Below are 15,117 nucleotides of genomic sequence, written 5' to 3'. Positions count from 1 at the left end.
TATTTACAAAATTTGTTTTTTTAGAGGTGGGGAGACACAACGGCACGATCGGATGACGACACACACGTGACGAAACACGTAGACGTAGCATCGGGGCCCGAGTTTTGGTTTTCTCAACAAACTGAATCGAAATTAAGTAGCTAGGCTGATGTTTTAAAGTTTTTATTTTCTTAGGCGGAAATCTACATAAAATCGTTTGAAGTTCAGTCGGCGGTATTGCGCGGTGGCTTAACGACACAGAGGCGGTCTGCCCGCCGGCTGGCAAGCTTCGCCACGGGCGCGCCTCCCGCATTTACATTTTGCGAAGGGTTGCGAAATGGATGGGGTGGTGGAGACGCAGATATTCCATTCGAGTTTTGTCTTTGTTCTTCAAAAAATATTTACGTTGAGACAATTTGGGCCGCCCGCGTCGAAAAGGGCGGAAATTACATGCTTACGTGGTTTGTAATTTAACCAAAGGGGTAGTCAGACGCTAATGGCTTTGTTGTGCTAAAACCATGTGGTCCGTTTTTTCTTTGTCGGGGAAGGGAGGAGATGTTGCGTTTCGGTAGATCTTTATCTAAAAATAGGGTAATGATTGCTTTTTCGTTATTAGCTGTCCCATTACAAATCAATTACTACGTACGGCGGGGGACCACGCCCTCGCCATATTCGTTTACTAATCCTTGAGCAACTGTATAGAAACTGCGTAGAACTCTGTTGCAGAAGTAACGTTCAACACAAACAAAACTATCCCGATATTTATTATTATTATTATTATTCTAATAAATAACCAATTACAATAATTATGGCAATATCTGCCACTGGTCAGGGCAGTCGCACTTGCTGACGTTTCGCCAATCGTCCTGTTGGCTTCTTCAGAGCTTGACTAAAACTGGCTCGCATTTTACTCTGCACCTGCTTATATATTGTTTGAGCGGAGCGGAGCTAAATGAGGGGCATAATGATGGCTGATTCCCATATTGGTGACAGGTAGAGACCTGAGTTGCGGTTAAGATTGTTAGGTTGTTTATAAATTTCTATAGACTTTCGCATTTTTCGTTGGTAATAATAAGCTTCCATTCTTAGATATTCTTATCAATCGAAAAACAAACCTAACATTGGGTAATTGTGTTTACCGAACACCTACCCACAGAGACCGATTCCTTAATGCATGGTCACATCATCATCCGGCCCAAAAATCATTGGTTATCAACTAACTCTCTTGTTTACAGAGTCGTAAAACTATCTCAGCCCGAGTCATTGAACCCCGAATTAAAACACCTTCAGAGATATTAAGCGTACCATCAAAACATTCACGACAACCTTCCAATAGCAACAGCTGTTGTCGACCACAATCACCAAACCGGACATACAATTTTATTCAATAAAACTAATATTCTTGCATGTAATCAATTCTTCTACCAACAGAAAATAGGAGGATCTATAGAAATCTATAAACAATCTAACAATCTTAACCGCGACGCCGGTCTCTACCTCAGTCATCCGAGAGAGTGTTTATGCCCCTCATGCCCCTCATTTAACTCAAAAAATATATAAGCAGGTACATAGTACGAGCCAGTTTCAGTCAAGCTCAGAAGAAGCCAAGAGGATGATTGGCGAAACGTCAGCAAGTTTGACTCACCAAATCCGACGAAAGAGGAATCCAGAAGATTTGTAAAAAGTTGGTGTTTTTTTAATGCTGTTATTATCTATGCAATGTCCTAGGGTCTCAAGATCGCGTCCTAATGTAAAAATGGATCCATAAAATTTTCGCATTATTATTATCAATGACCTCCTTGGTATCAGATTATTGTTGATCTGATGTGAAATCTAAAATATATCTAAAGGTGCATGCACAGCAATAATAACTTTTCGTAAGCAAGAAATTAAATCATTGTTATCTAGATCCGTTTCAGAAAAATTGCCAACGCAAAGGTGGCGGCCTGGAAACTGTAGCGGAAAACTGATGCTAAACCGATACGCCAATCGAAAAAGATGTTGTATCCGCATAGGAGTGGTCTGAGCACTAAGATTAAGTTAAAATTAAGGAGGGTATTGTATTAATTCATCTTAATTAGGCAAATGTTGCTTCACAGGACATATTTAGATCAGGGGAAATCAGGGATCATGGATCAGAATTCTTAGATATGCATACAATATTAGAAAATGTGATTTTGAAAATTTGCATCAGAGAATTTCCTGCAGAACCCACTTTTTCATGGTCTTATATCCTTATATCCTCGCCAAAAGATAAAACTGTTACCTACCGTACCTCATATTTTAAAGCGTTCAAGCATTCAATCCTTCAAAAATAAATCCAAGTGCCTATTGTTAACGATCTTATAAACTTCGTCTGAAAAATGAGCTAATATTCACTAATATAGCAAATAAATAATTTTTCTTAAAATTGTCTTTTAATCCACTTTGCAAAATGTTTTACACGTTATAGTGGTAACATATATATTGCATATTTGTGTCTTTCAAATAACAATAACAACTTTAATAAAAGTTTATGTATTTTGCTGAAAATAATCCGATTTTTTATAAATACCAATAGATAAAGACGTTAGGATAATGTTTGTTTTTTATTTAATTTAATTAAATTTAATTCTGTTAATACTACACATCAATTTCGAATAAAATTAGTGATAACACCAAAGACGTTTTATTAACAGGATACACCACATTCACTAAATGAGTCGACATCGACAACACTTTTATGACTTGGTTCCTATGGTTGGTTACACATTTTACGCTTTGAACTATCAAAACTTCCATTTGTGCTGTGGCATACCATACCATAGGGTTCGACTCCATAACAGTCAAAAGACAACCAAAGTTTAGCGAGAAGAATTTGTTGTACCCTTTGGAGTGAGCCTTAGGTTTAACATCAGTTCATAAACTACGGAATTCTGGTGGTTCAGCGATGTGATCATAGCTTGCTATATTTTTTCTATTTTTATTTTTATTTTTGTTTTATATCCTCATTTTGAATAAATTCCCATATGGATTTGGATGAGTATACTGCAGTGGTTTCTTCTGTTGTTTAAAGTAGGTTCATTTTTCTCACTAAAAAAAGAAACAGGTCACAGAAATAGAATGCTGAATGATTGAAAGAACTAACACAAATAATACCCGGTATCTCAATGACTCAATTCCAATAAAACTTTTCAAACTTTTTTAGAAACCTCAAAATAAATTTTGAAACTAAAGTATGCGTTGCTAGTACAATTTTCTTTTTCGACATTGACTTACGATTCTCGATGCTGTACATCTTTTGCAAACCCTAAGATAACAGAACTCTAGCAATCCCACAACTCCCATTGATTTCATAATCTTTGTTTCATTTTCTAACCTGTGCTATTAATGGTTGAGTTCATTTTCTTCAGTACAGAATTGAAAACTGACATAAGGAATATCGTAACTGATTTTCCGCACACTAAACAGCGCAAAACTATTTAAGCTAACCGAAACTATTTTTAATAATAAATAGTTAATATTTATAAACAAAACGTTTCTCAATTAATAAAAATTGCAAAATCACTAACAGCACAAAATTCAGCATTAAAATTTGAAATGGCCAAAAATCCTTAACGTAGACAAAGAAATGAATTAGATATTGATCCTAAATTTGAGAATAACAAATTTACTGTAGCTTGAATTACACGATATGTTTGGATGAGCCTGTACAGTTTGTATAAGTAATTAAATATTTTTGTTTATTTAGAAAATTCACAACATAGTATTTTATTATAAATCAGATAGAATTGTTTGATGGCATTATTCAGTTTTTCTCATTGCCCTAGTAATCGACGAGTGCTAATATTATCAGAAGTCCGTTGTGAACATTTCGTCTCTATTTTGAAATAAATGGAGTATACTAAATTATAAAATTTCACGGAAGACATCTCCATAATTTTTTAAATTTGGTACAGACCTATATCACAAGCAATAGGTAAATCTTCGTTTCCATGGTTGTAGTTCTCTCAAAAAATGGAAAAAGGAATATAATATAGATTTTGATGGGTTTTGCAATAGTTGTATTGAACTGAGGATAAAATAAATAAGAACTAACAGTTCAGATTTTCACGAAATTACATATTTTCACATGACAATTGTTTCGACAACACCGTGTCTTTATCAAATCTGATATCTGAAATCTGTAATCTGATAAGAAAATCACATTTGATAAAAACACGGTGTTGTCGAAACAATTGTCATGTGAAAATCTGAACTTTAAGTTCTTATTTATTTTGTCAATAGTTATATCCCGAAAAAAACAAGAATTATCATGTACATCAACTCTTGTAAAAGGTATAAACCTCAATACAAAAAAATCCATAAGAATAATGGTTCATCGCAGATTCACTATGAATAGCAAATTCATAAGGAGCCAATAATTTCTTCGAAATGCAACATTCTTTTTTGTTTTTTTTTTTTAACTTAATTATCCTGAGGGTTAGAAATAAAGAACACAGAAACAAAATATTTATACTTTTTACAAAACTTCTGGATTCCTCCTGCGTCGGCTTTTGCTGAGTCGAACTTGCTGACTTTTCGCCAATATCCTGTTGACTTCTTCAGAACTTGCCGGAATTTGGCTCGCATTTTACTCTGTACCTGCTTATATATTGTTTGAGGGGGGTGGAGCTAAATGCGGAGCATAAACACCGTCTCGGATGACTGATTCCCATATTGGTGACAGGTAGAGACCTGAGTCGCGGTTAAGATTGTTAGGTTGTTCATAGATTTCTATAGACTCTCGGACTTTTCGTTTGGTAGAAAAATTGATTACATTCAAGAATTTTAGTTTTATCGAATAAAATTGTATGTCCGGTTTCGTGATTGTGTTCGGCAACATGATGAGCTGATGAGTTTATTTGTCTTAGTCGTAAGGCTCTTTCGTGTGCTTTGAGCCTAGTTAACATTTTTCGTCCGGTCTCTCCAATGTATTCTTTGCCGCATATGCATGGAATGCTGTAAATTCCTGGCATCTCAAATGGAATTTTGTCTGTGACGAACCGAAGATGTTGAGAGATTTTTGGACAAGTGGTAAATATGGTTTTGACGTTATACTTCTTTAGAACTTTTGATATATGGTCAGTGATGTTTTGAATGTAAGGAAGGATAACAGTGGCAAGTGTAAGATTGCTTTCGCCCTCATTGAAGTGTATTTTTGAAGTTCATTTTTAATATGGAAATTATTAGAGAGAAGAGCAGAAGTAAGATGTTTTAATTCTGTGTTCAGTGACTCGGGCTGAGATAGTTTTAAGGATCTGTATACAAGAGAGTTGATAACCGATGATTTTTGGACGGGATGGTGATGTGACCATGCATCAAGGTATCGGTCTGTGTGCTTAGGTTTTCTGTAAACACAATGACCCAATGTTAGGTCTGATTTTCTATTGGTAAGAATATCTAAGAATTATTATTTATTATATTATATTATAATTAGTTTCCAACCCATTAAGTTTTAGTTCATCTTATTTCAATGTTTCCCAAAAAATATTATTATTATTTTATATTTTATTTACATTTTGAAATAAATAAATCTAAAAAAGAACTTTTCACTTTTTTTTATAGATGAAAATCACCACAATCACAACACTAATATTATCATGAATTTTAAGTCATATAACTGTTGAAAGTGCGAGTTATTTTATTGCATATATTAATTAAGCAAAATAACTGCATCTATGAGAACTACAGCAAATTCGAATTTTCGCTGTAAAATATGGTTTACACTTCAATCATATTGGCAGCACAATATATCATATCATGTGTTTTATAATAATCCCAAATAATCTGATGTCTCCCATGACAGGTCAAAATATTTACACATTAGAGTAAAATGCGCCAATCGTAGTAATGTGCGTTTAGAAAATTATCGGCGTGTCGACTCAGAAACTAATCTAAAGAAATATTCATAAATATATTTAGTGCAGGCAGTTTTCGCCTTCTATTTTGATCTATAAATGGTATTTCTGTCAGGAATACTGTAGTACCGGCTGTTTACGTTGGTTACTTAAACACATCATCATCTGTACGTGTATATCAGTCGAACGCTCAGCGTCAATGGTTGTGCGATTGCTCGTTTAATTCTATAACACTGTTAATTAGCGGCGGTTAATGTAGCTTAATTGGGAATCAGCCATGTGTCCAGCCGAGCAAATCCTTTCAGCTCGATTCGCACGATCTCGTGACCCCGGTTGAGCTCCTAACAGCATTTATGACATCATCGCGATAATCACAAACAATGGTGACTCAGCCGTTCCGTTCATTAAGTAGGTACACGTCGCTGGATCTCGCGGGTGAAAAAACTGCGTCATGTTTTTATATGAACAATATGGACATTGCTTGACTTTTCTTTCAGTTCCGGAATAGCTGAGAGAATGAATGAATGTGTTGCAGTCAAAGCATTCGTTTAGTAAATGTATACATTTACTAGCCAATGCATACTTTTGCTAAACTCCGTAGTTAAAGTATTCATTTTAACCGAAATGAACACATTTGCTAGTGGACGTATGCATTCACGGACTACTTCTAGTCAAAGAGGGAAGTGGGTTAAATTTACCGGGAAACCTAAAACCTAACCTCTTTATTCGTGCTGCACCGTTTGCTGTTTGTTGTTTTTCCGTTTGAGATTTTTGGTAAGTGAATTGTTTAAATTGTATGTGTCCAGAATAATTAATAATTATTAATTATTTTTTTAGTCATAAATATAAAATGGATAAAGAAGGGATGAAAGTTAAATTCTACGAATATCTCCACAAAAAGCTGACGGCTATTGTATGACTGCGGAAAGATGTACAAAACTAATAAATGATGTTAAATCCGCTAAATATGCTCAGAAAAAAGAAAATCGTCACTTCTGGTTACTAAAACATTATGATATAGTGTATGTATAATGTGGATAAACTAATTGCACTAATAGCAAATGAAAAAGTGCTGTATTATATTACTGTTGAAGAATTGTTTGAAGTTTTATATGAAACTCATTTATCAATTGGACATGGTGGACGAGACAGAATGAAACAGGAACTTAACCTTCGCTTTAGAAATATAACAGCACAAGATCTTCAAACATTTTTAAATAATTGTGAAGTGTGCCTTAAAAAAAGGGCGAAAAAAAAGAAACGCTTGGTGGTTAAGCAAATGGTGTTTTCTCATTTTAATTCAAGATGTCAAGTAGATTTAATTGACTTCTAATCACAGCCAGATAATAAATTTAAATTTATATGGGTATACCAGGACCACTTAACAAAGTTTGTCATTCTTAGAGCTCCTAAGAATAAGACAGCTAATGAAGTTGCTGATCAACTCCTTCGAATTTTTTTACTATTTGGGGCACCAACTATTTTGCAATCGGACAATGGCCGAGAATTTGTTAACCACGTCATTGCTGATTTGAAAGGTTTATGGCCTGAATTAAAAATTGTTTAGCCACGCCACAGCCAGTCTCAAGGCAGAGGCAGGCAATCAAGATATTGAGAATATTTTAACCGCATGGATGCAACAAAATCAAACCAGTAATTGGAGTAGAGGACTGGATCATATGCAGTTTATGAAAAATCGAGTCATTCACGTTGGTATAAAGCGAAGTCCTTACGAGGCAATGTTTGGACAACCCGCCAAGGTCGGTCTTACCTCTTCTTCCTTACAACACGAGGTATTATACAATATAAACAGTGAAGAAGATTTGGAGAAAATTCTTGAAAATGTCAACGGTAATGAAGAAAGTGTCCAGGAGATTCCACGACTTGAAACCATTGTGGAAGATGCTCTAGAATCAGATATAATCATCAGTGAAGATGTCGGGGAATTGCTAGTGGTTCAAGATGACACGGAACAGCGTTGTTCACCGCTTGACACTACGAAAATGTGATGGATGTGACATTTTACTGAATTCGAAATGTAATAAAATGTGCAATCACAGATCAATAATGCCCGAGCAGAATCAAAAGAAAACTTACATAAGCAAGCTAAGCGCATGAAATTAATTTCCGATGCTTCGCATCCTCCGGCGAAGATAGGAATGACAGTAAGAATTAAGGCACCGGAAGTTGATAGAGGGCGGGGAGATTCTCGTGCAATATTGGGATGTTTATTAACCAAAACGGATGATGACTATTTTCAAATTGGAACGCGCAATGGAATTTTAAAAGGGTTATATTCCAGATTTTAGTTTAGCGTTTGTCCCGAAAATATATTAACGCCAAATGATATTCAAGACAAGGCCATTGAATTACCATTACGAACTATTACAACCAAACAGTCGATAGGTACCGGACAGGGATTTTCTAAATGCCAATGTAAAACAAAATGCACAACAAACAGATGTGCATGCCTTACACCGAAAAAATTGTTCAATTCCAAGTGCCATGGAAGTTTGAATTGTTCAATTGTTATTTAAAAATGTGTTTGTGTTTCAAATTATTTTCTTTCTATGATAGGTGCTTTTGTATTTTTATGTTATACTAGCTCTAGTGCAATAATCATCCAGTCAATAATTAATTTAATTATTCGCTAAACTAAATTTTATTTTGAAATTCATCAATTAACACTTTGACTGCAGTTGGTAAGTAACTGCATGCATTACCTAGTTAATGCATGCAGTTACTAGTTAAAGTGTTCATTCCAATAAAATGGGAAGTGAATGTATGCATTGGCTAGTAAATGTATACATTGACTGGAATGTATACTTTGACTGCAACAAATATATCATTATATCATTGAGTGATTTTTGGCTGATTGATTTCACCGTTGAGAGATTTCGGCGTATGACTTCTTTTAATTTAGGTTTATGGGAATTAAATTAAGCTCTAATTCAAAATTCTGACCTTACTATTTAATATCCTATACTTAACACACATTTCGAGACTACTTGCTGCAAATCTTGTAGTTTTATTACTAAAAATCGTCAAGTAAATCATTTCAAAGTGGATGGAGCTTGGCAATAATTTCACCAAATTTTATTTAATTATCTTTATAGGTTTGAAAGTGATATACAATCATTATCAAGTCTTTCCTGTGTCACCATGAGGGAAATGGGGACCACATTTTTTAAGAACTTTCACATGGCTAAATTATTCTAAACACGGTGACCTCTACAGTGGAGCAGTTATTTACTGCCGATAATTATACATGTACATAAATGCAATGATAGAAATTTCCCATTTTTATGTTGGTTTAAAAATACCCATTCGGCCAAATCTAAAGGCTAAAATATTTTTTTTTATTAATTATGCACAAGTATGTGCAGTTCTACATTCAGCGTTTGATATTAGTTTATTTTTCATAATAAATTGTAAAATGTAAATTTGTAAGAGATTTCTTATAGTTCATATAAAATTATAACCTATTTATGATTCGTATATTTAGCACATAAAAACGCTAGAGCAAAGTCGAAAAATTTTTACGAACAAAGAAAGAAAGCTTTTCCACATTTCGAATATGATCGTAACAATTTTTATAATTATGCGTGTATTTTAATGCAGATTCGAATTCAACAGAAACATTTAAACAACTTATTATATTTTTTTATACCTGCAAATGAGCCTATAGAATCACCATTAACTGATTACTTACATTATAAGATTAAAAATATCTCGACTGCCTTTGTCAAGAACCTCTGGGATTTTAAATACAAGAAAAAGAATTATATGCTATGAATTTTCATTTTGGAAGCGCTTTAGGGGCCATAAGAAGCAAATTTTGAACCTTTTAAACAAACGAAAAATCAGTCAGTTACAATTTATTCATTATAATTTTAAATAACTATTTAAAAAGTAATTTCGAGCACCAGAGGCAGTCATTTTGAGGGGAAGACCTAAGCGAGATCACATAGCCTTCAACTTGGAAGGAGCGAGGGAGATCCCTTCTAAAACAGTGAAATATTTAGGCATAACCATAGACAGCAGAGAAAGTTTCACAAAAAATATTGACTGTGTAACTGTGAAAGCAGAAGCAAAAATATCTAGCTTAGCCAGAATTGTGCCTAACGTAAGAGGGCCCAAGAGCGAAAAAAAAGCAGTACTGTGCAGCGCTATCCCTAAAAGCACTGCAGGTTGTTGCAGGAGCACTACCAAATGACTTGATGGTCAATGAACGAAAGCACATCTATAAACACAAAGGCGGAGACCAACAAAACAAAAAGGCTACTACACGCGAAAATGCACTGGACATCTGGCAACAAAGGTGGCAAAACGAGACTCTAAAGGCCCAATGGACCAAAAAGCTCATACCGAACCTGAAAATGTGGCTAGATTGCAAACATCGTAGTACAGATTACTACTTAACACAGGCCCTAAGCGCGCACGGCTGTTTTAGAGTTTTCGCTAAGACATTTGGCAAGGGCCACACGGACCGCTGCATATACTGCTCCGAGGTTGATACCGTCCAACACACCCTGTTCGATTGTTCGATATGGTATATAAGCTAAGAGCATATGGCGCAATAGACTGTGCGCTAGATCTAGATTCGTTTGTACCGAAGATGGTGGAAAGCGCAGAAAATTGGCGAGTTGTGAAAGATATGGTAAGAAGAATTTTGAGCGAAAAAGAGAGAGACGAACTTGAAAGATAAAAACAAACAAGGTAGGAACAAGGATAAAAAAAACACTGCTGGTTGCACCAGAAGACATGTCGACGACGGTTCCGGGTGTAACGTTTGGAGCAACAGGGGGTTTTAGTGGGTGGTCCGAAACCTCGGAGAGTCCCACACTACCACGACGCAAACCACCAAGCGCGTGGTGTGCATAAAGCATTTCCGCCTCAAAAAAAAAGTAATTTCGAAGAACCATAACGTCAATAAAAGAGTATGGATAAAATTGGAATACTATAAGTGTAAATGGAGTGAAAGCTTGCTAAAAATTAATTTATGGGAAAAATTCAAAAGAAATTGATGAAAACACATTATCAGAAACAATTCAAGAAAAAAATCGGCTATATAAAAATCTGCAGTCAATAAAAGAAAAACAAAATTCGACCTCTTCGGGTTCTAATACAAACTGCTAAACATACCTACATGCAAAAGAAAATAAATAAAAGTAAAGTTTCTTGGTCAACTACGTGGAACTGCGTTAATAAAATTAAAATTAAAAATTAAAAAAAATAATATTAGTATGTAATAAATTATAATACATTATATATAAAACAAAAACAAAACAAAAAGAGAATTAGAAAACCTTTATACAAAAGCAGAGACAAAATAGGTAATGATAGACCAATATCAATGCTAACAATTTTTGCTAAAATATTGGAGGTTTATAAAATACCAAATGATTCCATTTCTGAACAAAAATATCAGCCTCCTATGTTTGTAGATTGGTCTAAGGCATTCGACATAGCTTGCCATAGTAAGTTACTTAAGAAATTACAAAAATACCGATTCAGAGGAAAAATTTAAAATTTACTAAAAAAATATAGGGTGGCGTTCGTTGTCCCATTTTATTTACCTTATATAAACAAACGTAATTAGTTATGCGGATGATACAATGAAACTGCAAGATGGATTCGAGGAGATCACACTTCTTGTTATATAAAAATCACCTGCCAAGTTTGGATAAGTTAACAGTAAATAATAATATTCTATGAAATATACCGGCTTTCCTATAGACAGTTTTCTTAGATGGAATTTACATATCGCAAAATGTAATTTATAAACTTAGAGGGTTACTGTCTAAATTTTACCGATTAAGAGACTTCTTATCAATCCGATAATTGAGAACTACGTAGACACACCTATCATACGGCACCTTGGACTAGGATGGAGTTTTGGGAATCATGTTAAAAAGAGACTCTGCAAAAAATAAAATTATTGTTTCGTAAACCAAAATTATACACAACTAATTTGCTGTTTCAGGAGAGCGACATGATGGATATAAGGCAGCTATATTGTCTATCCGTATTAAAAGATATAATACATACGACGGCAGTGCCAAAATTTCTTGGTCTGAATATGAAAGAAACAGAGTAACAATTTTTTATTATTTTTCAATATAATCCACCTTAACTTCAATACGCTTATTACATCTCTTTATTAACAACTCAATCCCTTTAAAACAATATTATTTTTGTTTGTCTGCAAAATGAGCTAAAACAGCCTCTTTTAACTCAACTCAACGTTAAACCGCCGTCCACGTAAATCCTTTTTCAAACATCCAAGCAAATAATAGTCGCTGGGGGCCATATCTGGACTATAGGGAGGATGATCCATTTGTTGGAACCCACACTCTAAAATGGCAGCTTGTGCAACATCAGCAGTATGGACAGGTATGTTCGTGCAAAAGACGCACACCTCTGGTCAGTTTTCCTAGACGTTTTACACGTATTCAGTCTCGCAATTTATGTAATAATGTTGCATAATATTTATCATTGACAGTGGTATTGGTTTCATTAAAATATATCAAAAGAATTCCTTCACAATCCCAAAAGATCGTGGCTATCACCTTTTTTGTTGACTGGCAGACTCCGATTTTTCTTGGAGGTGCTTCACCCTTACGACGCCACTCCATTGATTCTTTTTTCGATAGAGGGTCACAATAGAGAACAATAGTTTCATCTCCCGCCACAATAGTTTCTATCACAGGGTTCGGTTCCGACCCACAGAGTTTCAAAAAAGACCGCGCACACTCGACACGGCGCTGTTTTTGAATAGCCGAAAGGTTTTTAGGAACCCATCTTGCGCTAACCTTATGCATACCTAAATGATCAGGCAGGATTCGACGAACACTTGTATCAGAAAGCTTAGTCATTTCTGAGATTTGACCTTTAAAGGTCGCTCATTCAATACCACCTCTTCCACAATCGCAACAATATCTTCCGTTATGACCTCCACTGGTCGACCACTTCTTGAATCATCTTCAAGGGACTCCTGCCCCATTCGAAAACGTTTTGCCCATTCTTTCACTACAGAATACGAAGGAGAACTTTCGCCGTACGCACCATCCAGCCTTTCTTTAATAATTTTAGGTGCTAACCCTTCTTTTGTCAAAAACTTTATGACTGCTCTATAGTCAATTTGCGTTATTTGCCACATTTTTTCGGACACGTCTTGTTTAAAATGCTGTCAATAAAAAACTATTTGACGCAAGACTTCTACTAAGATTAAAAGAAGACAAAGTTTTATCGTGATACTGGAGCTGCATCTATGTCAGGCCGGCAAATTTTGGCGCTAACCTCGTACATACCATATGTACATAGCAGAAATAGCGCAGTACCCCACAGCTCTTCAAAAAACCAACGGACAACATTCTTCACCCAGACTTAGAACATGCTACCGATGTGTATACAAGACACCCAAAATTATATTGGTCCACAGCTTTTAAATGATCCTATTGATTATGAGTACTTAAAATAGATAGATTCAAATTTAACTCTTAACTCTGTATCTGTTTATCTAGTATTGATTTTTCGAAAATAAACGTTATTATTATTATTCTTAATAAAACAAAAAAGGCGAAACTTTAGCACAGAATAAACAAAAATGAATTTTGTGTTCTTTTGCGCATAGTTTTGTGGAAAACCATCAGGCTGTTGATATAACGATATATTTAACTCCGTTGCTCCGATAATTAAATTAACGAAATCATCCAAGCATCGTATTTGAGCTTGTCGTTTAATAATTGTAAAGTTGATTTTTGGAATGTTCCAAAATTGGTCAGGTCCCGCGTATATATATATTAATAGCAAGCGACATACTTAATTTGATTAATCCCGTTGTTTTAGAGATAACGCCCGTATACATATGAACCCCGACGAGGTTACTAAATATTAATAAAACTAATGTAAACAATTAAAGAGGATTGAAGATTGGACTCGTCATTATAAATGAGTTTTAATTAATTAATGGGTAAAACGGACTAAAACACTAAACGAAAAAGGTGGTCATTTACTTGCGCTGCGAGTTGGGATAAACGCATGTGGGCACCGATTTAAAAATCATTATGGCCCCTTAAAACGATTATATCATTGAAGCAAAAAAAAAAAAACAAGTCAACGGCGATATAAGGGCACCGTTTAGATTTATTGCATTCGCTAGATTAAAATAATCGTAAAAAATAAATAAAGTGCTTTTTTTATAACGTTATAAATTGTCAGGGAATCATTTAAAGTAGTCAGAATCGCCATTGAATGAACAAGTAGATTCGACGAGGGCATATTCTACGAAATAGAAAAACACAATATTAGGTCCGGAATTTTGATCAGATAGTTTATGATATTTTGGACTTGGTTTGGTTTTCCCGTGCGCTCTTCATTTCATTATCCAATACAAGAAAGGCTAGCGCCGTACAAAAAGATTTTATAGGTTTGTTTACAACAAAAAAACCTCAAATACACCCACGACGAGAGGGACCCGTTTGAACAAGCACATTTCTTCCAATCTCAATCTCCTCCAGAGCCTTCTCAAAATTGGCATTGATAATATCGTGCCAGCACTCAAGTTGGTCGACGAACTTCATTATTATTTCAATATTTGGCCAGATATTAGTATCACTGATAACCAATAGAACAGTTTCCACCTTGGGAAGTAAAAATTTCCCTGGTTCTTAGCTAAAATTCAAATTTTACCTAACCCCAATAGCATGGAACCACGGAAATGTAAAAATTAAGACAGTTGTGATTTATTTATTATTTATAACTTGTGATATTCTACTTACTTTTGTTTGCTATATATGTTAGTATAGTGAGCTTTTTCTATACAATGATTATTACAGATGAATTCATACGAAGCATTCTACAAAATCGAAGTAGCTATAAGTTCTATTGACATTTATAATTTAAATTTCAGTTTAAAACAAAATTAACATTAATTAACTGAGTTATACAGATTTGGTCGAAGCAAAATTTATGATTTTGTACAAAGAACTATAAAAATCGCCCCGATACTGATACTCGTAATTATTTCTATTTAAAATTCATTACAACAAATATTTTGAAAGGCTCTGCATCTATAATATTGAGCAGACAAGAACGGACAAAGAAACTGAATAGGCTGCAAAACAGTTTTTTAAATTTTTAAATTTAATTTTTTTAACAACAAATAATTTCAGCTTTCCATTTTGTGTATTGTTTAAGTAATTTGTATTGGCAATTATAAGTGTTTCATAATATTTCTATTGCAGAAATAAACACT

Source organism: Cylas formicarius, unplaced genomic scaffold (genome assembly GCF_029955315.1).
Source record: "Cylas formicarius isolate icCylForm1 unplaced genomic scaffold, icCylForm1.1 PGA_scaffold_1__22_contigs__length_36826433, whole genome shotgun sequence".
Classification (NCBI taxonomy): Eukaryota; Metazoa; Arthropoda; class Insecta; order Coleoptera; family Brentidae; genus Cylas; species Cylas formicarius.
The sequence above is the reverse complement of the archived record's forward strand: the minus strand, read 5'-3'. Positions refer to the sequence as shown.